The sequence below is a fragment of the Panthera tigris genome, chromosome B3 (genome assembly GCF_018350195.1).
Source record: "Panthera tigris isolate Pti1 chromosome B3, P.tigris_Pti1_mat1.1, whole genome shotgun sequence".
In the NCBI taxonomy this organism is placed as follows: Eukaryota; Metazoa; Chordata; class Mammalia; order Carnivora; family Felidae; genus Panthera; species Panthera tigris.
The window spans coordinates 143,730,649-143,755,600 of record NC_056665.1 but is presented as its reverse complement, the minus strand read 5'-3'; the positions used below and the strand labels follow the sequence as shown (position 1 = coordinate 143,755,600).

Sequence of the window (24,952 nt, the reverse complement as noted above, 5' to 3'; positions counted from 1 at the left end):
TCAGCAAGATGTAAGCAACATCTGAACCACAGGGGTAAAGAACATCTTAACTGAATTTGTTAAAGGATACTGAATGTAATGTTGCTGCTATAAGAAAATAACTCAAAACAGAAAGAAGAAATGGAGGGAATACCAGCTAGAAAAAGGAGTCAATGAAGGCAAAACAGATGTTAGAAGGAAAGGCTACAGGAAAAACATATGCTGGAAAAATACATAATTTATTTAAAAAGTACTATTTACCAGCAAAACTAAAACGTTAGAATCTGAAAGCAAAACTAAAAAGTCTAGAATGTGAACAAAATCCAAAACAGGACTGTAACTCAGCTTAAACTGACCACGCGGCACAGTAATGAAAACAGGAACTCTGGAGTCCAACAGGCCTATCGCTCTTCACTGTTCTCATCTGTAAAATGGGAATAACTCTTACTCCAAGTTAGGCTGGCACAGAGGTGGCACCCAAAGGCAGCCAGTGCCCTGTTCTCGGTCACTCTCCCCGAAGCCACAGGGAGCGCCTTCAGACTCTGACACGCAACTCTGCCAGCCACTGCCTCCCTTTCTCTTCTGCGGGCTTGCTGATGGTCGTCCTCCCTGGGAAACACCTCCTAAGCCCGCAGTCCAAGTGACACGGCACCGCCCCCCCACTCTCTCAGCACCTCCGTTCTACCCACACAGGGCCTACCCAGTGGCTCTTCCGGCTCACCACCTTCCATAAGCTCCCCGAGGATGGTGATCAGACAGCAGTTTACTTGACTACTCAGCTTTGACAGCTAGCACAGCTCTTGAGTAGGCTCTCAAAAATGTGTGCTGATCAAATAAGTCTCAATTATCCCAAGTCAGAATAGAGACCAAGCAGCTTCCCTGGGGAAAATCTTGAACAGTACAACATATAAAGAAAAAATCTGTACTCTGGGTGAATAGTCCATGCTTTGCCATTATCCAACTTGGGACAGTTATTCAGCCAAACATTCCGAGCCTCTCATATAAAAAAAGAGGGAATTCAACTAGAAAGTCTCCGTGGTCCCTACCACAGGCAAGGGCATATTAGGTCTACATTCTAAGACTTGAACATTCTTACTCTACTACATCTTGATTCTCTATGTTAACATCGTAGAATGCTTTATTGTCCATTTCACTCCTAACAAGCACGTGATGTGCATGGTGCTTTCTGCCTCATTTTGCAGATGGGGAAAGCAATTCAGACAGAACCAATAGCCTGACCAAGTAGAGAGAGCAGGACTGGCATTCAGATATTTAAAGCTGGTGCCTTCCATCATCTGTACCCTCCTCAAGCTGGGGAATGGACAGCTCCAGGGACACATGGTAGAATGCCAAGGGAGCCCTCAGGGGTCCTAGGGAAGCCAAGGACAAACAAAACGCATCTTTTGGATAATTAACTATACTCAAAAATTTGGGAGACAAAGTGTGTTTATATTTCAAAAAAAAATCAGACATATTACTAGTACAGTGTGAAATTTGTATTAAAACTTAAGATAAAGGGGCGCCTTGCTGGCTCAGTTGTAAAGCATGTGACTCTAGATCTCAGGATTGTGAGTTCAAGCCCCATGTTAGGTGTAGAAATTACTTAAGAAATAAAAAATAGGGGCGCCTGGGTGGCTCAGTCAGTTAAGCGTCCAACTCTTGGTTTTGGCTCAGGATCATGGGTTCGAGCCCCACATCAGGCTCTGCGCTGGGTGTGGAGCCTGCTTGGGATTCTCTCTCCCTCTCTCTCTGCTCCTCCCCTGTTCATGCTGTCTCTCTCTCTCTCTCAAAATAAGTAAAATAAACTTTAAAAAATAAAAAAGGCAAAAATAAATAATAAATCTTTTTTAGAATTTTTAAATAAAACTTACTGGGCCTTAGAGACTTACAACATACTACACTAAAGCCATGCCATGCCCTTTCCCACACAGAAAAGCTATCTGAAACCAGAAGACTTAATTTACCCTATAATAACATCTCAAACATCAGGCTATATTAATCCAAAAAGGATAGAATTTAATTTCTAGAATAAAGTTGTGACTTCGGGGCATTACTGGGCAGGGAAGGACAAGAACTAGTTGCCCTGTTCTTCCTTTCTAAGTCATTAAAAGCACCCAAGAAAGGTACCGTGTCAAAGGAAGTCTCCAGTCATATAAGCCTCTTAATGCCGTAAAACAGGGAGAAGACGGGGGTGGGCGCAGGGCACAGCCAAGGGAGGCAGCTACAAGGCACAGCGGACTGCAAGTCTATCAGCGAAACCACGTGGAATTGTGTGGGCCTCTGGTGTGGCTCTCCTCTCTCCCAAACTTGCAGTTCTGGACATGAACACTGACAGGAGAGGTCTAATGGGAACCTCATTACCTACAGTGTATGCAGGCCTCCTACTGGGCATTAACCTTCCAGAATACAAAGCTGGTCTCTGGAAACCTTCACTACAATTCTCATGACTCCTGGAGGCTCAGGTTTTTACCACTCTGGTACTACTAGTGTCCTGAAAACTTTATTATCCCACTTGGTTAATTGATTTAGCTTTTCTCTCCACTCAAAGAAACCAAGTTTCCAATAAACATGCTTTTGGGTTTTGCCATAGAATCAGTGTTTAAATTGGAAAGAAAATCAGAATATCAGAACAGCATGCCTGATATCTCTTTTGGTAGAATGGCCTCATAAAAAGTTACCCAATAACCTGCATTAAAAAATATATACGGGGTGCCTGGGTGGCTCAGTCAGTTGAGCATCGGACTCCCGATTTCGGCTCGGGTCATGATCTCACAGCATATGAGATCAAACCCCGCACTGGGCTCTGCATTGACAGCACGGAGCCTGCTGGGGTTCTCTCCCCCACCCCCTCTGCCCCTTCCCACTCGCTTTCTCTCTCTCCCTCAAAATAAATAAGCATAAAAAAAAAAAAAAAAACCTTTAAAAAATATACACGTATAAGGGCACCTGGGTGGCTCAGTCAGTTGAGTGTCCAACTTTGGTTCAGGTCATGATCTCATGGTTCATGAGTTCAAGCCCCACACTGGGGGCTCGCTGCTGTCAGCGCAGAGTCCGCTTCAGATCCTCTGTCCCTCTCTCTGCCCCTCCCCCACCAAAAATAATTAAGAAATTAATTAAATTTATAATAAATTTAATAAATTAAAAAATAAATTAAAAACATTAGAAAAAATATATATATACACAAAGTTAAAACCTGCATGGAGCAAGCCCTAGAAAAATGCAAATCATGAAATGAAATCATAGGACCCAATTTTTTATTTCTTGAGAATTAAAAAGATTTAGGTCATTTCAGCACAGATGACAGAGCAGTAGGTTGGGGGAGGGGGTCCTGAGGGAGGTGCTTTTTAACATTTCCACCCCTCCCCTCACCACCACTTTTTGAGCCTTTCTACCTACAGGGAGAAACAGTAGAGACAGCAACGTGCTGCCACTCACCGCTCCGTTCCCCAGTGCAGACCAGGCCCTTCGCAGTGTAGAACGCCGGTTCCCCAGGGTCACAAAGGGCCTGGTAAGAGCGGGAGGACAACACTGGAAACACTACAATTGGAACCCCGCAGACCAGCGGCACCGCCGGCACTGTATCTACTGGAGGACGGCAAATTGTCAGATCTCCTCTTACCGACACAGCGGGGTATGGAGAAATCCCCTTCCTGCCATCCTCAGGGCCCTGCAAGAGGCCCAGAGACCTCGCTCATGCTGGGACTCGACATCCACCTCCCAGAAGCCTTCCCGGACTACACCCCACCCCCCCCACCCCCCCCACCTACCCACAGCCGGCCAAGAGCTTCCCCTTTCCCGGATTTCCACCATACTCTCAGTCTTCCACACAATTCACTAATTCATTTTATGACTACTTGGTTTTATGACTACTTAGGTGGGTCTTCGCTCTCCAGCTGAGCGACTGCTCCCTGAGGGCAGGGTGGTAAAATTCCACCTTCCACGCCCTTCCTGCCACAAGCTTCAGTCCAGGTGCTGTGGTGGTCCCATACCCTTGGTTTCTGGCATCTCCCTTCCCTGTGCACAGGAGCGGACTTCTGCAGCCCAGGCTCTTCAAGGCGGGTGCCGAATCTCACTCATCCTAGCTCTGTAACAAGAACATTACGGGAGCTCAAGGCACATTAACTGAACATTAGGCTAGATGAGAAAAAGATTCCCAACTCCCAGTTAATGATCCACTTATCTCAAGGAATACAGAATTCAGCAAGAGATTCCCACCTCATTTTTAGAGTTGTGAGAAACCAACAGTCACCTACGTTTTCAATATCTCACTACCCGCCAGCCTCAGCCCAAGGTGTCTGCACAGGGAGGAAAAAAAAAATCCCATCCAAAAAAATGTTTACTGCTTGATGATAAAAAAAAAACAAAAAACACCTCACCTCCTCCTTCCTAGGTTGGTTAGCTCCCCCCCCCCCAATCATCTACAATACTGATGTGCAAAAAAAACAATTAAAAAAAAGCTCCTTAAAATGAGAAAGACGTTTTGTATTTTTTAGTTAATAATGAATGATGGGTATCACACAAGCACACGTAGTTTTCAGACATTTTTCCTTTCTTTTTTTTTTTTTAATGCTTATTTATTTGAGACAGAGAGAGATAGAGTATAAGCAGTGGATGGGGCCAAGAGAGAGGGAGACACAGAATCCCAGGCAGGCTCCAGGCTCTGAGCTGTCAGCACAGAACTCGACACCGGGCTTAAACTCGTGAACCGCGAGATCATGACCTGAGCTGAAGTCGGACACTTAACCGACTGAGCCACCCAGGCGCCCCTGACATTTTTCCTTTATGTTTAAAACTACACTTTCTTCTATTTCTTTTAGCTCCTTTGGACCCAAAGCCTCCTGCTGTGATGCAAGTGGCACCCACCCCCATTCACCTCTCTACTGCCCTCCTGCCCCAGGGCATCTGGCCTCTCCCTGTGGTTGCACTCCTCCCACTCAGAATAAGCCTAAGCATCACCTGCACGGTTAGGCCTCAACTGCCTCTCTCTGGTCACCTTCCAGGTCCACTGGCCTCACTTCACTTCCTTCCTTCCCACTCTGTAGCTCTCTTCCCAGTTTGTCTCTGCAGGTGAAGTCAACATTATGATTCTCCCTCCATTCCCCCCAAATAGTGTCTCTTCCTCTATGAACACTCGTGAAGAAGCACACGAGGGGTCCAGATTCTATGGAATCAACACAGGAGGCCTTGGTCACAAGACGTCTCCTCTACCAAGTTAATAGTTCTTAAATTGACCAGTGCACGGAAACTCAGCTCTTGCGTAATACTTGATAGTTAAGATCACTTGCTGTTTGGAGAGTCCTGCTATATGGAGATGAGAAAATAGACATGGGCAAATTTAACGCAATTTCCTTTGTTTGCTTGAGCCAGCTTAGACTTGCAACACCACCCTGACTGTTTTATCTTTCTGAAAGTGCTGCTTTAACATCATAGAGAAGGACTTTAAGAGAGTGATAAATCATTCTCCACCTCCGTTCATTAGCACAGCTATCCTGACAGTACCCCAGAAAGGCCTGTCTCAGGTTTGCACAGTGAAAAAATAAAGGGATTTTAGCCAGGGTGTTTACAGAATCAAAATCCCAAACACAGGGGAAAACAGCAAGCAGCAGCCCAGATGTTTCAGTGGAACGCAAGACTTTCTTCAAGGCACGAACAAGAGTAAGAATATTTTGACGCTATTAACAGAAGCAACTGACCACTGCTATTGCCTGTTTCCAATGGAATGTCTTTACATCCTTCTCACTGAGTGAGGCCATCTTATTAAATCCAAAATGCATGGATAGAATCCAAGCAAAATAACTGGTCGTCTTTCCCCTCACAGAAAAATTCACATGAATGTCTTTAAAAAAAAAAAAAAAAAAAAGCTGGAATTCTCCCTGCCAGTTCTCTCTGCTTTCCTGGCTTCTGCATTGTGACAGCTGGAACAGATGGCGTCTGGGTGAGACACCTTAACATCTTAAACCTCATGCGTGATAAGGGCCGATTTGAACCAGTGATGCTCGAGTCCCAGGTCTGTCAGGGTTTGTCATGAGCCCCTACTCACAGGGACTTCCAATCTTGTCTGCTATTTTCTGATTTTCCTACTAACAAGGCTTATCTTGCTTGGCCAAAGAATTCTTCGACTATAGACTAATTCTGAATATAGAGTCACAACAGAGTACAAAAAAGCAAATATCCCCTTGCGCTTGAAAAACGACTGGCTATGCACTATTTTGCCAGACATCCTACACATGATGCAGTCTTTTTAACAGGCCATTTTCAAAGATGTGAAAGACACGCGCAGATTTTAGCACCGACCGATGGTCCGCCTGGTCGTTTCTTTCAATAAGAATTTTAGAGCCATATAGAAGGTTACAGAAAACGTTTCCAAACGCTTCACCAGTGTGCATTCACGACAAATGCCAGGGGAAAAAAAAAAAAAAATTATGGCTCCTCCTCTGTTGTATGCTGTGAATGTAAATTAAGAAGCGGTAAGGTAACGCTCAACACAGCCTTTATGACTCCACAAAAATAAATGAACACACACACACACACACACACACGCTCACACTCACACACCCCCATCTCCTTCTGAAATCTGATTCAGAGCTTCATAGGAAAAACGTGAAATAAAACTGTTTTCTTCAACGGAGCATTAGCTGAAGGGTTGTTAAATTTCAAAGCACGTCCACGACAGTTCATCCATTTCCCTTTTGTTTACAGGTTTGCAAATTAAGGGTAAAGAACATTCCACACAGAATTCTCCCTACAGGTCTCGATATTAAATAGATGTCCCCAAATGGGGTGACGGCGTGAAAACGTGGCAAAGCGTACGTGAGCGATAGCCTGGCGCCTCGAGATGAAATTTTAAATACCGTGGCAGGCATCCTTTTCATTTTTTGCACCTCTGGGAGCCCGGTCTGACCTTTACTATGAATCAAAGGTGGAATGTGTGCATTTGCCCCGAACTGGATCCCAGTACCGCCTGCCTTCGAGGCCACTGCAGCTCCCCGATTATGAATCAGTCAGAGGTTCATCTGCAGAGGAATGACTCAGTATAAACTTTTAAATAAGGGCTTCAGAAGCCCCCCCACCCCCGGCCGGCAGCCCGGGGGGCGGGGGGACCCCTCGGTGGATGCAGACCCCCAGCCGGCGCGCCCCCCCCCCGCCCCCGCCGCCAGAACACACGGCCTCGCGGGGGATGCCGGCTGTCCCCACCCCGCGGGGCTCGCGTCCCCGGGAGGCCTCGGCACCCCGTTTCCTGAAAAGCTGCGGGCACCCCGGCCCGCGGGCCCCGGGCCCGGCCTCGAGGACAAAGTTTTCCGAAGTTGAGGCGCTCGGGGGGCGGGCGGGCCCGGGCGGGGGCGGGGGCGAGGCGGCGCCGCACCGGGCACTCGCCGCCGGGCGCCGGGCCTGCTTCGCCCCGGCCCCGCTCCGGCCCCGGGCCCGCCGCCGCCGCCGCCGCCGCCGCCCGCCGAGGACGCGGGAAGGGGCCGCCGGGGATGGAGCCTCCCGCCCGCCCGCCTGCCGCCAGCCACCCGCCGCCGTCGCCACCCCTTACCCCGCGGTCCGCCCCGCTCGGCCGGCTCAGGGGCGCCGGGCTCGTCCTCCGCCGCGGTCCGCAGCGTCCTGCTCCCCGGGCAGCCCCATGTCGGGGGGCGGGGAAGGGCCGGCGGCCGCCGCCGCCGCCGCCGCCGCCGGCTGGAAAGTCCCTGCTGGGCTGCAACCCCGGCTCGCGCACGCGGCGGCCGCGCCGCGCCGCGCTCCCTCGCGCCCTCACGCACCCTCTCGCAGCACTTCCTCTCGCGCGCTGGAAATCCCCGCCGGCCGCCGGAGCGCGCCCCGGCGCGCGCCCGCCCCGCCCCCGCCGCCCGCGCGCGCGTGGGAGCGCCGGAGCCCGCGAGCGCCGCCGGCCCCACGCGCCCGCGGCCCGCGCGCCCCCGCTCCCCCCCCGCGCGCGCCCGCGACCCGTTGCTAAGGCCCGCCCGCCCCGCGCCCGCCCGCCGGCCTTAGCAACGGCGCCGCGGCGCGAGCCGGGGCGGCCCCCGATGCCCCCCGCGGCCGCCGCCGAGCCGCCCGCCCCCTCGCTCCGCGCGGCCCCCGCCCCCCGGCAGCCGCGCGCGCCCCCGCCGTCTCCCCCTCCCCTTTCCGGGTCAAGAAGCCACGCAGCCGCGTGTGGGCCCCAGAGGTGCAGGTTGTGTCGCTGCCAGGAGCGATGGCGTCACCCGGTTCACCCGCGCAGCCACGCTCGCGGACACTGCACCGCCGCTGGGGCACACTCGGTCTCACACTCACCCGCACACTTGCCCACACGGGCTCACGGACCTGCATTCCTAAGCGCGGCCCCACTCATTCACACATGCTCGCCGCACACACGTTCACGGCCACGCGCACACTCACCTGGGCACTGGCACCCTCCCGTGCCCTCGCGCCACACGCTCCTTCCCATACTAGCCGACACTCATGCTCCCGCACAGCCATGCACACGCACACACACACACACTCCTTTAGACACACGCGCAGGTGGGTGGGGCTGAAGGTGACTCAAGCCATCTGGGCCCCTGCTTTTTTCCCTTGAGAGCGGGATGTCTACGCATTTGTTTGGTTGGAGTTTCCTTTCCTTCCTCCCTGGGCTCCTCCCACACCCAGGAAGCTGCCTCTCAGTCAACTGTGAACAGGGTGGCCAGTTTGCCGCGAGTGCCCAGAGTTCTCGTGGCCTGCGTGCCCGGGGCAGAAGAGTCCACCGCAAACCCCGCTCCTCCCTGGACCTCCGGCCTCTGGCATCTATGCAGCCTCCAGACCCGGGGCCACCCACTTATCCCGGGGCCTTGGCCTCGCCACCCCCGAAGTCATCGATGATTACCCCAAAGGCCTCTGAGGTTGCACCCATCCTGGCTGGGCCTGTCTCTGGGAGGCCCTAGGCCAACTCTGCCCGTGTTTACGAGGCAACAGAAAGGGGCTTTTCATTTTTCACTTCTCGAGGAGGCTTATGAAGGTCCCCGGACCAGAGCTGAGACCAGTGTGACCAGCTTAAGCCAGTCTTCCTTCTTGTATTTCTCCAATGACTCATGTGAGTAGAGGCAGGAAGTCCAGCATCTCCTCCTGCAGCTTCCCCTGTGGAACGTTCTGGAACCCTGGACAGTGAGCCGTGGTTCTGGCTCCAGCAGCCCAACAGGTTTCTGTCCTCCAGCCACAGCAGTGGAGCCCTGCTACCCAGACTCGGGCTCCAGTGGCGCCCCCACTTGGGCCACAGAAGGTCACAGCTTTCTGAATTCAGACCAGAGAACCCGAGATGGCTGCTGTTCTCCCAAGCAACCATGTCAGGGTGACCGGCTAGCGGCAGCCAGCCCTTGTGCACAGACCTCTGGGCTCTGTGCTGAACCCAGGTCACCAGATGGGCTCCCCTTTCCCTCACGGTGGGTTCCCCTCCAGAGCCTTGCGTGCCCTTTCCTGCCTGTTGCAACTTGTAGTGACTCTCACCTGAAAGGATCAGGTCCTGGCTGCTTCCCGTACCCCAGACTCCAGGGCCTCTGCATATTGGCCCACCGGCTCCCGGGTCCCCAGGCCCGCCCAGACCGCCGTCCTGGGACACTGGCCTCCAGGTGCTGGTTCCCACCTTCTGCCTCACACTATATTGCAAGGGCTCTTTTAAAGACTTTGCCAAAATAAGACTGCCAAAAATTCTCTAGGCTGGGCTATTTTTGGTTCTTTTAAAATAGGCAACAAGGTGGAAGTTTCAAAGATCCATCAGAGGGGTTTTCTGGGACTCCTTTTACTCTCTTCCCAAAGCAGCATCCAGCAACGTTGAGAATGAATAGATTCGGGTACACCCCAGGGTGGAGCCCTCTTCTGGTGAGACCTGCTCCTCTCCTCTCTCCCTCTTCCGCCTGTCCTTTCCCTTCTCCAACCTTCTGGCAGTTCTGGATGCCCTGCTTTCGAGACTGGAGGGGGACAGCACAAGTCATTTTGCCCCTAACAGGGCAACTGCTTTGGGGGTGGGTGTTCTGTCCTCTGCAGTTTCAGGCTGCTGGGCAGCAGTGATGGGCAGCAAGGAGAGCCAATCACAGGTCTCCTCTGCATTTCAAAGGCAGCCCTCTCTGTTCCCTATGGCAACGAGGAACAACAAGCTGACACCATTTCTGGACAAAGAAATTTCTCACAGGGATTTATGTAGCATTACATGTTCTGTTTGCTGTGTTTCTGGGAGAAGTGCACACAGATATTAGAGCAACGGCTCAGAAGCCAATCCTGTTTGTTTTCCAGAGGAAGGGGGAAAGTATGCATCATATAGTGTTAGGGGGCTTTTGGCCTGTGAATGGGGTCTCACAGGCCTTTCCCTGAATATGATGATCGGGCCCTCAAGTGACACCCACGCAAAGACCATCAGCTCCCCCCCACCCACCCCGGCCCCGGAAGGGGGTCTTAACTTGGGCTGCAATATGCTGGCAACTTCTCCCACTAAAATATTAAATATCACCTCAGGAGGGACCGTGACACACGGCAAAATAAAAAAATAAAAACAGTTCTACTAACTGACCAGACAAGTAGCTTCCAGACTTTTTGAATTTTACAGCACAAACCCAGTTGTGTATCATGTATGTGCAGGAATATACACGCACATATGACGACACTTAGCCTCAAACATGTGATGTACGCTGTTATTTTCTATTCCATTCCATTTTTTTAAGTTTATTTTTTGAGAGAGAGAGAGAGAGCGGGGGAGAGAGAATCCCAAGCAGACTCTGTGCTGTCATCGCAGAGCCCAACACGGGGCTCAAACTCCCCAACCGTGAGATCATGACCTGAGCCAAAACCGAGAGTCCGATGCTTAACCAGCTGAGCTGTCCAGGCGCCCACCCCCTCCCCCATTCTACTTTTTCAGTACTGTTGTGACTCTCTCAACTCACTGTTGGTTTGTAACCTTAAGTCTGAAGACACTCTCTTAGACGGAACGAAGGGCTGAAGGGGCCCGCGGCTTTGGGGGCGGGCGGAGCACCCCTGGCAAAGCTCCGTGGTGAGTGTGCACTGTCGCAGCAGGGCTGGGGAGCCAAGGCCGCCACTCCCCCGTCCCGTCCAGGGGACCCTGGCTGAGAGCAGAGGGGCGCCATCGGGGAGGCAGGCTGCCTGTGCCCCTCCCTGGACAGGGACAGTGGAAAGTGAAGACAAAGGAAATGGGGCATGGGGAGACACCGGATGGCTAGGGTATACAGAGCCAGCAGGGCTCTTGTGCAAGAAATAGGAACAGGGAAGGGGGGAGATTTGGGAAACCGGCCACATCAAGTTTTAATCTTCTCTCATTTCTGTGGGCCACTCAGGTTGACGAAGGTGTCCTCATTTTAGGAAACCCCGTTTGAGGGTTTGCACGCGCGTGTGCGCACCACTCGCGGAATCTCTGGTGCTTTATTTACCCCAGTCCTTCAGGACGGCATGAGCACCGGGCGAGGCCGGCCTCCCACAGGCGCCTCGACCGGAGCCCCACACCCACTTCGACCTTTAACACTTTCTGAAAAACAGATTCAATCTCACCAAGAAAAGGGTGGTTTTCACTGCAGATCTTGTGGGAGACGGGGAAGAGGGTTTGCATCAGTTACCACACAGCAGACTCATGAACCCCGCAGGGAAAATCCGGCTGCCTGCCTCCAAATCCCATTCAGGAGGTTCACCTCCTCTGTGTGATCACTGACCTTCTTTCCCAACCTGCGGGTCGGTCGTAACAGCGCCTTTCCTCCCCCTAAGCCCCCCCAACCCCCCAGAAATTCAACTCCAGCCTCAGCCCGCACACCCCACTCAGCAAACGAGCCAGTGGCTGGCGGAGTCCTACCGCCAGCCCATCCTACCCCAGCAGACCCCATCCAAGTAGTCTATGCTCCTCCCTGCTCATTAGCAATGAGGAGGGAGGAGGTGATAAGGTTCAAATGACGTCTCGGATTAATGAGACAAAATGTTTGAAAAGTACAAGAATCGTTCTAATTCATCAAAACTGCGATGTGACATCTCACTATGAATAAAGGCAAATGTGGTGCCCTTCCCCATCTCTCAAGGCTGGTGGCGACGAGCCTGAAATGTCATATGATGCCAGATCAAAGCAACTTAGTCCACTGTCCCCTTGTTCGTTAGTGCATTCAGTCAAGACCCGCCACCCTTCCAGCACAGAACCAATTAAATGCTTGCCCTTTGGAGCTCACCTTGTAGCAGGTGAAAACAGAAAATAAACCTCAAGCGAATCTATCACGAGAGCTGAGGAGCAAGCTAGAACAGAGGAGGGGAGGAGGGAGGCCTGGAGTGAATGGTCAAGGAAGGTGGGGGGCAAGGTGCCAGATAGACCTAAAGGAAAAGAGGAGGGTACCGTGTGGATATCCGTGGGAAAAGCATCCAGGAAGAGGGAATGGCGTGGGCGAAGGCCCTGAGGTCAGTAAGCATTCGGGAGGCCAGTGTGGGTGGAGCTAATGAGCAGGAGAGAGTCGCAGAAGATGAAGCTAAGGGTGGGAGATCAGGACTCCGGGAGCGAGAGACACAGGGCCCTGAGGGTCATCAACAGAACTTTGGTTTTACCTGAACATGGGAGCCATTGTAATGTTTGATTGACAGCTTATATTCTATCCAAACTAACCGTACACCTGATCTGACTTCATTGTCATTCAGCCAATAAACATAGGCCAAGAACCAGGCAAATCTGAACAACAATCAGACGCCGTCTTGTTACATAATGAATGAGGTCACAGCCGATGAAGCGTGGTGTGGGCCGGCAACTAGAAACACAAACCTCCTGGGTGTTAAAAAAGGAGGTGACTCCCTCTTGACCCAGTGACCCCACATCTGGGACTCTCCCCTCCAAAGATATAATACCAAATACTGGAAAACCATACCTCCTACCTTCAACACTGAGCAAAGGGAATGACCATCACCCTTTATCTAATGGCCATGGTGGTGGTGTTCTAAATCCGCAGATGCTGGGGGCGCCTGCCGGGCTCGTCCGACTCTTGATTTCGGCTCAAGTCATGCCTCACAGTTCGTGAGATCGAGCCCCGTGTCAGGCTCTGCGCTGACAGCACTGAACCTGTTTGGAATCCTCTCACCCTCTCTCTCTCCCTTCCCCAGTGTGTGCGCGCTCCCTCTCTCTGATAACAAATAAATTTTAAAAATGTAAACAAAATTTAAACCTAGCAGATGCTAACAGCCCCGAACTTGCTGTCAGATGGGGTGAGAACCCACGGCACGTGGACTGCAGGCCATGTAGCTCTGGCCACAGCACTGTCCCTGCACGGCAGCCTTCGCTCAGCTGCTCTCAGTGGTCTAGTCCCCAGAAGAACCAAGGGGCCATGGTTGTCACCCACCCCCGTCTGAATGTTCCCGTCACTCTCCTGCTCCACCCACACTGGCCTCCAGGGAGCCTCTGTGACCCGGGCCAACTAGCTCCTCAGAGCCTTTGCCTCCGCCCTTCTCTCTGCCCCGAAAACTCTCCCTACGGCTCTCTGTATGCCTCACTCTTTCGCTTCCTTCGGTCATAGCCAGTTGGAGCAAATCCCAAATAAAACATGCATTTCCAGGCCTTACCATTGTCCACCTCCGAATGGGCCCTTGGCCCGACACATGGCTTCACACCCAAGCGGGAAGGATGCCATGGGTCAGGCCCCCGGCTCGTCTTGCCAAAGGGCCCCCAAAATGTTGTGGGATGAGTTCCCTAGGAAAGGTGAACCGGCAAGGAATTCACTAGAGCAGGAGAATGCTAGACCAGGAATCGAAAAAGCAGAACTCAACTCATGACTGACTGTATAATCTTAGGAAGACACCTTGCCTCCCGGCCCCGGGTTTCCCCTTTTGCAGAGAGCGGAAATAAGACTGCCCGCCCTACCCCGAGGGGGCTGCGAAGGAGGACAGTGCCCGTGGGGCCACGTGGCTCACATGTCCCTGAGAGGGGCCACGATGCCCAGAGGAAGGACACAGGGTTGTGGTTCAAATGCTGCTGTCATTCCTAGAGATAAAGGCCCGGCCCAGCTCCCCTGGGCTGGGAGGGGTGGTTTTAATTTCAGATATTCACGATCAACTGCCGTGGGTGAAAATCCCATTTGCCCCGGTATTTTGAGGGGATGTTACCTAATGTTTTCTTATTAACTTTCAGGGGTACCTTGCCCATGCTGTGCTACATTGACAGACAAACTTCATTATCCATTCACCGAAAAGCATTTTCTGCGGAATCGGTCCTCCGGCCCCCACTGCAGCTGTGAGAAGTGTCGAGGCCCCAGCACCTGGGAGGTGGTGTTTTTCAAACCGCAGCTGGCAACCCATTAATAGATCATCAAATCACTTGAGTGGGTGTGACCAGCATCTTTTTTTTTTTAATGAAATAAAATACAATAGAAAATAGCAGGAGGCTTCATACCTAGGAAGGGTTGGTATCGTTTGTAAAACGTTTGTTTTAGTCCTGCGTGGATGCCCACGAGTGTGTGTGTGTGTGTGTGTGTGTGTGCCCTCAGGTAAAACGTCTTTCTCACCGTGGGTCCTGCTGAAGAAGCCTGAAAAGCCGCTAAAGGAGACACAGCTCCAGTTGTAACTTCTTCCTTTTCCTCACTTTGGCTGACACGTCTTCCTGGGGCGCCGTGGGAACTGCAGGTTCCGCCCACTCTGGGAGGAAATATCCAAGATTAGTAGAGTCTGAATTAACAAGGTTTGTTATATTCAAAGAAATAAATAACGATGGGGTTCAGTTTGCGTTCCTCCTGCTCTTCCTGAACAGTCCGGAGAGGAGAACGCTGGGGCCTCATGTCACTGTCACCTCGCTGTCTGAAGGCTTTGGTCTGCAGGGTCAGCTCCTTCTCTCTCAATCTCTCTCTCTCTCTCTCTCTCTCTCTCTCAGAAGTTCCTAGGCAGCCTTTAAAATATTTGGCTAAGTGAGGCGCCTGGGTGGCTCAGTCTACTGAGTGTCCAGCTTCGGCTCAGGTCACGATCTCACAGTTCATGGGTTTGAGCCCCGCATCGGGCTCTGTGCTGACAGCTCAGAGCCTGGAACCTGCTTCGGATTCTGTGTCTCCCTCTCTCTCTGCCCCTCCCCTGCTCACACTCTGTTCTTTCTGTCTCTCAAAAATGAATAAACATTACAAAAAAATTAAAAAATATTTGGCTAAGTGAATGAATGAATGAATGAATGAACAGCCAACCATCCGCCCCAAGCCACATCTTTCCTGTCCGCTTCACGTACCTCCAGTTTCACCCCGTCACACTTCATCCACGAACGGCTCCCCACAGACGACTCTGGTCCGGGCCTGGGCTCAGAGCCAGTGGCAGCTCCAGAATGTCCACAAGGTTTATGATGTCATCATCTGTCAGGAGGAGAGTCCAAAGGACCTATCTGGAATCCTTATTGCCATAACACCATGATTCCCTTATTTAAGATATGGTTTGAGGCAGATCTGGGGAGCTGTTGAAGGCTGGGTGTCTTGGCCCACCCCTTGACCTCGCCACTGTGTCCACTTCTGCATGGAAACAGAAAAACCCCAAGGTCTGGCATCTGCCTGCCCGAGGCCGATCAAGAATCTGCTCTAGAACACCACAGACTTCACTTCCCAGGGGCTCACCGCCCTCACCAGCTCTGACTTGGTTCTTTCTGGCCAGCTCGCGTTTGGGGCAGTGTAAGGGACTTGTGTCTTGCTGTGCACCTGAGGCCTGGGAGCTAGGATTCATAAAGTCAACTACAACTAGGATTCCCACACCCTGGGGCATTTTAAGGCCTCCAGGGTAAGCCAAGGCCAGCGTTGGGCGAACTGGTAGGAAGGAATCCGGTGTGCCTGGGTTTTTGTGGAGCTGAGTCCATGAAACGGTTCTCGGGCAGGGCAGCTGGGGTGTGCAGTTTCCAGTCTGGAGGCCAAAAGGGATCCAATTAGCCCTGTAATTGCCAGATCACCCCTGTTCGCTGTCCCAGGTAGTGAGCATTAAAAAACAGCAGATTCACAAATTCATGTTCTCATTACACCTCTAGCTAATCAATGTGAATTTCCATGAGTGATTTGCAATGTAGATGATTTTTCATAACTACCACGTTTGAATTTCCCTCTACTATTTTTTCACATGGACACAAATAAGCTCATTCCACAGGAGGATCTCACAGGGCTGACACCTGAAATGACAGTCTCAGAGCTTCTCTAAGTACCTAATCACTGCTCTGTAATCAGCAGGCCACGTAAATAGCCCTGGTTCATCAGCCTAACTAGAGTTTGCTAAACACCAGCTGTATTGTACTTCCTAAAGCCAGGGGACACAGAACTGGCCTAACAAGCCTCGAGGACACGATTAAAGGGACCGAGGACTGGAGTGGACATCCACCGGGGTCTCTACGGACCCTGTGGCCCACGCCCAGGTGTCTTGGGTGCGTTCCTGCGCCTCCCCGGTGGCACCCTTCCCCTCTTCTGGGGGCCTGGAGAGTCAGCTGGGCAGGGCTCTCGTACCCCATCCCTGCCATCCCCGGGACGTGGCCCAGGATGGCCCCGTGGAGGTGAGGCCCTGCCCGGGTGGCCATTCAAGCACTCAGGACGCCCCCGGGGTGGCTGACACAGGAAATGGCCTTTCCTCCCTTGCTGTTTCTTTTTGAGTGTGAGGCAAACAAAAAATTTCCCCACAGATGGTAAAGGAACCGAAGTCGGACACTCTAACTTTGGTTCGGGGATTTTGCTTTTCATACGGGCACTTCATTCTGCAACTCCAAATGCAGAAACTGAGCTGTCGGCCCCGGAACAAGGCTCTTCGGAGCGGCTTCCAGGCCACCCCCTGGCCCTGGGCCTCCCGCGGACTCTGTCCTCTGTGGGGAAACAATTTGAATAGGCTGGGGCCTGTCTGAAGCTGCCTGGGGGACCACGTGGTGGGACTGGGACAATCCTTCCACGCTTCCATTCTGTTGGAGGGGAGGGAGGTGTCTTGATGCCAAAAAGAAAAAAAAGTTTAGAAAAGGATCAGGGAGAAGTTGCCCAGCGTGTCTAGAGCCTTGATTCCGTTTGTAAGGATAAATAAAGTTGATTTTGCCCCAGAATCAGTCAAAAGTAACATCCACCTGTGTATCTTTGAAACAGTCCCTCCTTCCTACACTCACAATGTCCGCTGGACAGTTGAGGAAGGGGATCCACTCCGAGCCTGCTCTGCTTTTAAGTCCCAAAGGGGTGGTGGTGGGCGCGATTTCTCCTTCCTCCTGCCCTCCCTCTGCTGGAGCTGCGGGACTTCCCGGGACGGGCGCGAGGAGGGCGGCCACGAACTTGCTGAAATCGTTTTTCGGTGGTTTTTGCCCCCGGACCAGGGTCTGGCTGCCACCGGGGCATCAAAAGACCTGAACCTAATAATGCCGTAGAATCTCTCCCATTGCCCAGAAAAACAAGACGGCCTGAACACGCGGCTCCTGACGCCTTTTGTAATTAGGCAACTTTTAGCTGAGCATCTTTTAGTTCTGCCCATCAAAGTTCGGATCCTTTCCAAAACGCCGTGATTTCACCCAAGCCACTCCTTGCCACCCAGTATCCCTCCGTCACCCCCCACTCTTACCCGCCAGTCCCCATCACCATGCTCAGTCTCCTGGGGACAAAGTCCTCGCCCTCCCTACTACTCGACCTGTAGACCCGGCTGTGAAGCAAAGCCTGAAAAGCAGGCAGCCTTTGTGGGCTGGGAGTCAATGCCAACACCTCTAAACTACATCTAAATCCCAGCCCTCTGCCTCCAGGAACCACCTCTTTCCTAACTTCTCCCGGCTCTCTGGTCCTCGAAAACTCCAGCTCACCTCACAGAGCCACACTCCCAAGACCGGGCGCTTGCATCAAAAGGCCGGAGACGGTGACCGTGGCCTGAGAGGAAGCCCAGGCAAAGTTTGGTTCCTTTGGACGTGGGCACGCTTCCAAGGTTTCCAACGGGGAAGAAAGACTTTTAACCTGCGGCCACCGACCCTCCTCCTGGGCAACCACAAAGGCACCCACTGTTCTGGAAGTTTCTTTCCTGGATTCTCTAGTGGAAGGGAGGTTAGAGGGGCAGGACGGCTTGCCGGAGAACAACGAAGATCTGTCTGGCTACAAACATGAGGGTCCCAGTATATAGGAACTTTCGCTAACATTCATGGATACCGCTGTGGGCCAGGCATCTTGAGAGGCTCCAGGAATGGAAAGAGAGTTGGGACTAACAGGGCAGACGCACACACGCACATGCATGAGCTTGCACGCACGGAGTTAACCTGTGCACAGGGTGAGAACAAGGACCAGCAATTCTGGACGGGAAGCCCCTCCCGGTTTGTGTTCCCCGCGATGACAGGGAGATGGACATTGTCTAAGATCCGTGTATAGTCACAATTACTGCCCAACAAATTTGTTATCTCTCGAGGCTTCTGTGGGTCAGGAAGCCGGGAGAAGTCTAGATGGGCAGTCTAGTCTCTCCTCCAGGTGAGTCAGACCGTGCTCACGTTTGAACAGCATGGGGCTGAGCATCTCTCCACGTGGGCCGGTTTGGGCTTCTTACAACATGGCAGCCTCAGGGCGGTCAGTCAGCTGGAGGCTTCGAGAGTGGGTTTCCAGTAAAATCTGTCAGGGAGGGAGGGAGGTTTGGGGGCAGGGAAGGGGAAAGAGCTGAGCAAGGGAGTGGGGGCCCGAGTGAAGTCTAGCTCTCACTGGTGCCCAATGGGCTCAGAACCACGAATCACACCACAGCTGCCCCTGCCTTGAAGAAAGGGGGGCCAGCCATTTTGTGCCTTCGAACCAGTCAGCCACGGGCTATGAGCGCCACCCACCCCAGGCAGAGACAAAGAATATAAGCTGGGGTGTGTGGCTCCCATCTGCTGGAGCCTTTCTCCGGAGAAGGCCGCGGTGAGCTGTTAGCAGCCCACGCTCACAGCATTTGGAGAACGGGTACATAATCCCTGTAAAGGAGGTCTACGTGGGGCTCTGTGGTAGGCTGCAAAACGCCACAAATTCCCCCTATCTGCACCCATGCTCTTTTGCATGGGACTTTGTCACTCCTTCATCAAGAGGAGTCTATTCCCTGCTCCTAAGTCTGAGCTTGGCCATATGATCTGCTTTGGCCAATGGGACATTAGCAAAAGGGATACATGCCAAGGTTTGAAAAGCACTGGCTCATTGGAGCTTATGCTCTCTTGTGGCACTTGGAACCCTGTGACCATGGAAACGAGCTCAAGCCAACCTCCAAAGGGGGCTCATGGAAGAGAACCAAGGCATTCCAGTTAACGGCCTTCATCCGCCAGAAACGTGCACCGAGCCATCCTAAATCATCCAGCCCCAGCAGAGACACGCGAGCGAGCCCAGGAGAGCCCAGTAGAACCACCCAGCTGAGCCCGGCCGAAATTGCCAACCCACAGAATCAAAGGCCAATAAATAATGACAATTTTAAGTAACTAGGTTTCCGAGTTGTTACACGACAAGGCTCTCTAATACAGGTACCAACAGAAATCTAGGTGTCCCAAAGGCCTGCAAACCCTCAATAACTACATGGATGGGAAAAAAGAGGGACTTTCTCCTGGCTCTGGACTTGGCCCTCTGACCCTCTGACCCTCTGACCCTCTGACCCTCTGGTATGCTACTCACACTGGTCTGCAGAGCCCTCAACCAAGAGTATTCCCTAAACACCCGGTGTCCTCCGCCCCGTAAATGAGATCTCTGGGCCAATCAGAGGCTCTGGGGCTCCTGAGAATCCTGGAGGCAATGGGAACCAGCCCTTGAAGAATTCCCAGAGCAGTGCCCCCTGCCCAAGCCCATGCGTTTCGTCCTTGGGGCTCTGACCTCTGGGGCCCCAAACTTTGGGTTTAGACAAAAGTCAGGGCCGCTGGGTCACCTTTCCAGTTGTCACAGCCTCAAATTAGAGTCAGGGAACTATGTCAGCAGGTTTGGGAAATGCCAAGCTGCTCCTTGCAAAAACACTTTTTGGGTCTCTTGGATAAAGATTTCAATATTAAACATTAAGATTTTGCTATGATTAAATTCTCACTGGGCATGAAGAAAGAGCTATAACTCCATTCCAGTGTAGTATTTGAAGGGATTTAGTGCTTTTCTATTAATTTTTTTTTTAAATGTCAAGGGTATATATCTTTCTTTGAGGACTCAGCCTATGGCAAATTTCAGATTTAAAGAGACCCAGCAATGGACATATGAGACCAAAAGGGGAGGTGAAAATCTACAATTCGAAAATTATGAAACTGCTAAGTTCTCAGCTAATTCAAAAATCATCTCAGCGGAAAATTTTGTATGCTTCCCACACATAATCAAAGAGATCTGGCTTGGAATTGCAAAATGAAACGAACCCTTGTAAGAGCTCACTTTCTGAATAAAATGATCAAGCTGAGATCAAAGGCATCAGTGAGTGATCAGGCCTCATTACAAAAAACCCAAACGAAGGGCCATGTTTACACTATTACAAGGAAACAGGCTGGACCCTCCTTTTCCCCTTCCCAGCCTGCCTCCCTCTCTCTTCAGCCCTCCCTCGAAGCCAAGAAAGCAAGCAGAAGGTACTGTCTCCAATTTTACGGAGCAATGAGATTTGTAGTAAATATTTATTAGCTGTTTAGTAAATACAATTACATTTCTGGCTGAGCTTTACATGGCTATTTTATTCAAATTAGTTAAGGTTTACTTTCAAATCCAAGTGGATACCATGGAGTAAAGCCATGTAGATGTTAAAGAGCAAATGACAAACCAGTGCTGATTACAGCAGGAAGGCAGGGTCGTCCTGTCTCTGAGGACCAAAGGGCCTGGCCAGGGAGCCAAAGCCACAGCAGATGCCCACGTCCTGTGCCCTCTCTGCCCTCTGTGAATGGGCACCACCACCTCTGCCCAGTACAGTGTCAGAGAAACCTTGGCTCCCTCCCCAGGAAGCAAGCGGGCACACAGGTGCCCTGTCAGGGCTGGGCACATCCCCTCCAGCACCCGTGTCACTGAGATCCACCAGAGAAGGCCTCTGGCCAAGGTCCTACAGTCCCCAGACAGAACGGTCTGGACCACAACCTCCTCTCTCTCCAGTGCTCAGAACACTAACCCAACCACTCACCCCTGAAATATGTCTGTGTTGTCACCTCCTAAAAAAGACTTTCACCTGCGATTTCATTCCTTGGTATCTACTCTAGAGGAATGAAAACGTCTGTCCATACAAAAGTTATTCATGAATATTCATAGCGGCATTAGTCATGATGGCCAAAAGGTGGAAACAACCAATGCCCATCAGCCGATGAATGAATAAACACAATATGGTGTATCCATACAATGGAACAGTAATTGGCAATAAAAGGCACCAAGTAGTGATATACGTAGCGTGGATGAACCTTGAAATTATGTTAAGTGGAAGGACCACATACTGTATGATCCCATTATGTAAAATGTCCCAAACAGGCAAATCCAGAGATAGAAAGTAGATTAGTGGTTATCTGGGGCTAGAGGGAGGGAAATAGGGGGTGACCACTACATGACAAGTGGTTTCTTTTTGGCGTAATGAACTTGTTCTAAAATCGATTGTGGTGATGGTTGCACAACCTTGCGAGTATACCAACAACCACTGAAATGTACAGTTCAAAAAGTGTGCTGTATGCAAATTATATTTAACTTTTAAAAAGGACTTTGGGTGGGTGTGGTGACCCTAAGTTCCCCCACCTACCAGCTGTGGGCCTTTAGGTGACCTCCCTCAGCCCCTGTCTTCCCGGTTCCCCAACTCGGGCCCTGGGGCGACGGCGGAGCCGGCGCCGGACTCTGGGAGCTGCTCGGGAGCCCCGCTTGGGACAAGCGCATGCTCAGTCCCTGGTCCATGCTAGCCCTTCATTGGACTAGGCAGACCCTGCCGTGCAACTCAGGGGTAGGCTCTGATTGGCTAAGCCGATGACTCTCCTGGCCGATGATTGGCTTAGCACAGTGCATGTGACCCAGTCTGAGCCAATCAAATGTGACTGGCTGCCCGCCGAGGTCTCCTGGCTCGAAAGACTCAGAGGTGTGGGTGATTTCCTTTTTCTGCTGATGGTTGGGTCTGCAGGTGGCTCCCAGAATCTTGTCAGTCACCTCACAACCATTTGGGGACACACCAGAGCATGGAAGGGTGAAAGTGTGAGAGGATGGCCTTTCAAGATGGCACTGAGGGGCAGCCCGGAGCTGCCGTCCTTGGGAAAGGACACCTGCGTTCCTTATCGGTTAAACCACTTCGATCACGTTGCTGTCACTTGCAGCTGAAAGCATCCTAGTGGCAGAGGGGGAGGTGCAGAGAACCCCAAGCTGTAATGACAAAGGGCAGGGGTCACTGGTACGGGCTGTCCACTGTCCGATTAGTCATGGCAGTAGGCTTGTTTTCCAAACAGGTTTTCTTTTCTTTCTTTTTTTTTTTTTTTAAGTTTATTTATTTTTGAGAGAGAGCACGAGCGGGGGAGGGGCGGAAAGAGAGAGAAGGCGAGAGAATCCCAAGCAGGCTCCGCACTGTCAGCACATAGCACAGGAGAGGCTCAAACTTGTGAACCAGGAGATAATGACCTGAGCCGAAATTAAGAGTCCGAGGTTTAACCAACTGAGCCTCGCAGGCTCCCCCAGATAGGTTTCTAACTAACCACCAGCTCGCTTTCTTTTGGAAACATGCACTCTTCTGTCCAGCTGTTTGCTCGCAGGGAGCGTATTTCCTCTCCGTCTGTGATGGATACGTGTGCCGGGCTCGAGGATTTGTTGCCAGAAGAGAAAAAAGACACCTTGCTTGTGTGAGAACTTTGCCACTCGCTTGACTTTTTCTTTTGTGTGCTTTATCCTTGACATGGAGCAAGACCGGATGTCAGAACCCGCCAACACCGTGACCCCCGGACTAAGTTCCTAAGGCTCCCCAAAGGAGGCGGCGGTTAAACTGCCTCTCAAGACAAGCTGGGGCTTTCCAGGCTCAAGAGGAGAGAAGGGGTCTTCAGGCACCGAGCCTGAGATGGGCTGAGGCAGGGAGACACCGGGATGTTGTGCGCTCAGGACCCAGAGGGGCAGCAGGGACCCTCAGCGTTTGTCGCTAGCCGTGGTGGGGAGCTCGGGAGCACATCTGAATCCTATCTGTGGTCGCCGAAGGAGGGGTGACAGGGTGCTCAGACCCCCTTCGGGAAGGGAAGTCCAGCCAGAGTGTTGACCAAGGCAGCCGTGGGCAGAGGGCGCAGCTGCTGTGACCAACCAGGTGTGAGGACAGTGATGCCAAGAGTCTGAGCAGAGGCCCGGACCCCAGCTGGCAGGTGGCAGGTTGGCCTTGATCTGAGGTGGGGCTTAGGCTCTGGCTTCAATGACCAACTGGACGTCAGAGGAAAGAGAAGGCGGAGTGGATGAGGGGCTTCTGGTGCTCCGGCTCAGGCACCCGGGACAGGAGGTGCGAGGGTCTGGGTGTGACGATCTCGGATGTGGAGAGAGAAGAAGGTCCGCCCGTGGGGCCCTCACCGGGCATTCCTTCCCGGCAGGTGGCATCACGGTGGTCAGAGGCCCGCTGAGTCAGGCCCTGAGCACCCCCAGTCTCCATGAGCCCAAGCGAGCGCCCCAGAGGAGGGAGGAGAGAATCCGGGGAGGGAAATAAGGTCCTAGTGATGAGCACAGTGGACATGTATGATGTTCGGGGTAGTAAAAATAACTTCAAACCCAACCTCCCCCCTGAGGTGCTAAAGTCCCCCAGTTTTAGAGTGCAGTTAACTTTAGCAAGAGTGGGATTAAGCCAGCTCGATGGAAGACAGTTTCCAGGTCTTCCGAGGCAGCCTCGTGGAGTCCAGCAGCTGGTTCTACCCCTGCCTCAGTTTCCCCATCGTCAGTTGTCAGAATTGCTCCCTCCCACAGTTTCACCGCAGGAGCCACCCTCGCCCTTGAACTTGAGACCCCGGATGGGAAAATGAAGGCTCAGTCACATTTGAGCCACCACTCATGCCCCAAGTTCATGGTCCTGAAAACCCAGCCTTCTCTCCAAGCTTCCAGCAGAGATGTATAAAGATTTAATAGCTGAGGGCTGTAATGAGAACTTAGATTATTAAGATCTCATTTCTCTTTGAAAATATCTCATGAAGTATTCTCTTAAATAATTAAAACTAAATTCCACCTATCAAAATAAATGAAAAGGCGTGTTTGGCTCTGGGGTGTCCTCGAGTGACTTCTCAGGGCCACAGGCGCTTTTCCGTGTGTGCTCTGTCACTGGAGGAATTGGCTCACAAATCCTGGACTTTCTAAACCCACTCTCTCCTCCCAGGCCAGTGTTGTTCCCGTTGACACTGGCTGAGTGACCAACCTTCCCAATATACCACCGTCCCGAAGATACACAGACAGGCAAAAGAGTAAAAAAAAAAAAAAAAAGAAAGAAAATGCTGACATCAGATGTTGGCACCAATTGGCCAGCCCCAAAATAAGGATTTATATATATTCCAAGAATGCAATTTTGTCTAAACTTAGGAGATGAAAGTCAGCCTTGCTGGACAGTGAGCTCATCACCTCCCAGGACTCAGCCGGCGTCTGCCTGTGGGACCTCCCACCAGCCTCTCTGGGCACCAGGGGCCTCCAGCTGGGTGACTTGGTGGCTGTTGCTCCCTCGTGACAGGTGTTGGGCTGAGGCCATTGTGATGGGCAGCAGAGGGAAGGGAAGACAGGCTGAGCAAGCTGTACTGATTGGACCTTCTTTCTCCGCACGGCTGGGACACAGGTGTCTGTTCTCCCCGCTCCACGCACCCTCCGGTCCGGTTCCGAACCTTCCTCCCCAGAGCCCCATTGACACGCCACCCAGGAAGGGCTCCTCCTAGAGGCCACTGGGGCTGCACAAACCCGTTTCCTACTGGGTGCCAGGCTCTCTGCGAACCTCCCTGAGCCAGAGTCCCAGTGCCCCAAGCCAGCAGTGCCCAGCTGAGTCCCATTCCAAAAACTGGGGCTGTCGCTGGCTGTGGGGCTGGGACCTCACAGCCCCTCCAAGGCTGCACGAGTCACTCTGATGTATCACTGATGTATCACCGCTCTAGAACACACGGTGGCTCCCAGGGACAACCAGAGGTCGGAACCCTGAGCAGAGCTAAGCGGAT

The 24,952-nt window shown here is 52.2% G+C and overlaps 1 protein-coding gene across 6 annotated transcripts in view; it reads right to left on the bottom strand.

Moving 5' to 3' along the window:
• The window catches only part of TRAF3 (TNF receptor associated factor 3), a 132,483-nt gene extending 110,857 nt beyond the window's left edge, over positions 1-21,626 (bottom strand). For 2 of the 6 annotated variants that reach the window (XM_042990630.1, XM_042990632.1), the window contains exons 1-3: positions 17,708-18,145; positions 15,152-15,272; positions 14,448-14,577 (exon numbers count right to left, since the gene is read on the bottom strand). The gene's annotated coding sequence lies outside the window, so the exon portion shown is untranslated. Of the gene's footprint in view, positions 1-7,516; positions 7,715-14,447; positions 14,578-15,151; positions 15,273-17,707; positions 18,147-21,567 lie in introns of those variants that run through there. The other 4 variants (XM_042990631.1, XM_042990639.1, XM_042990638.1 and 1 more) reach the window with 4 other exon arrangements.
• Positions 21,627-24,952: the final 3,326 nt, after the last annotated feature.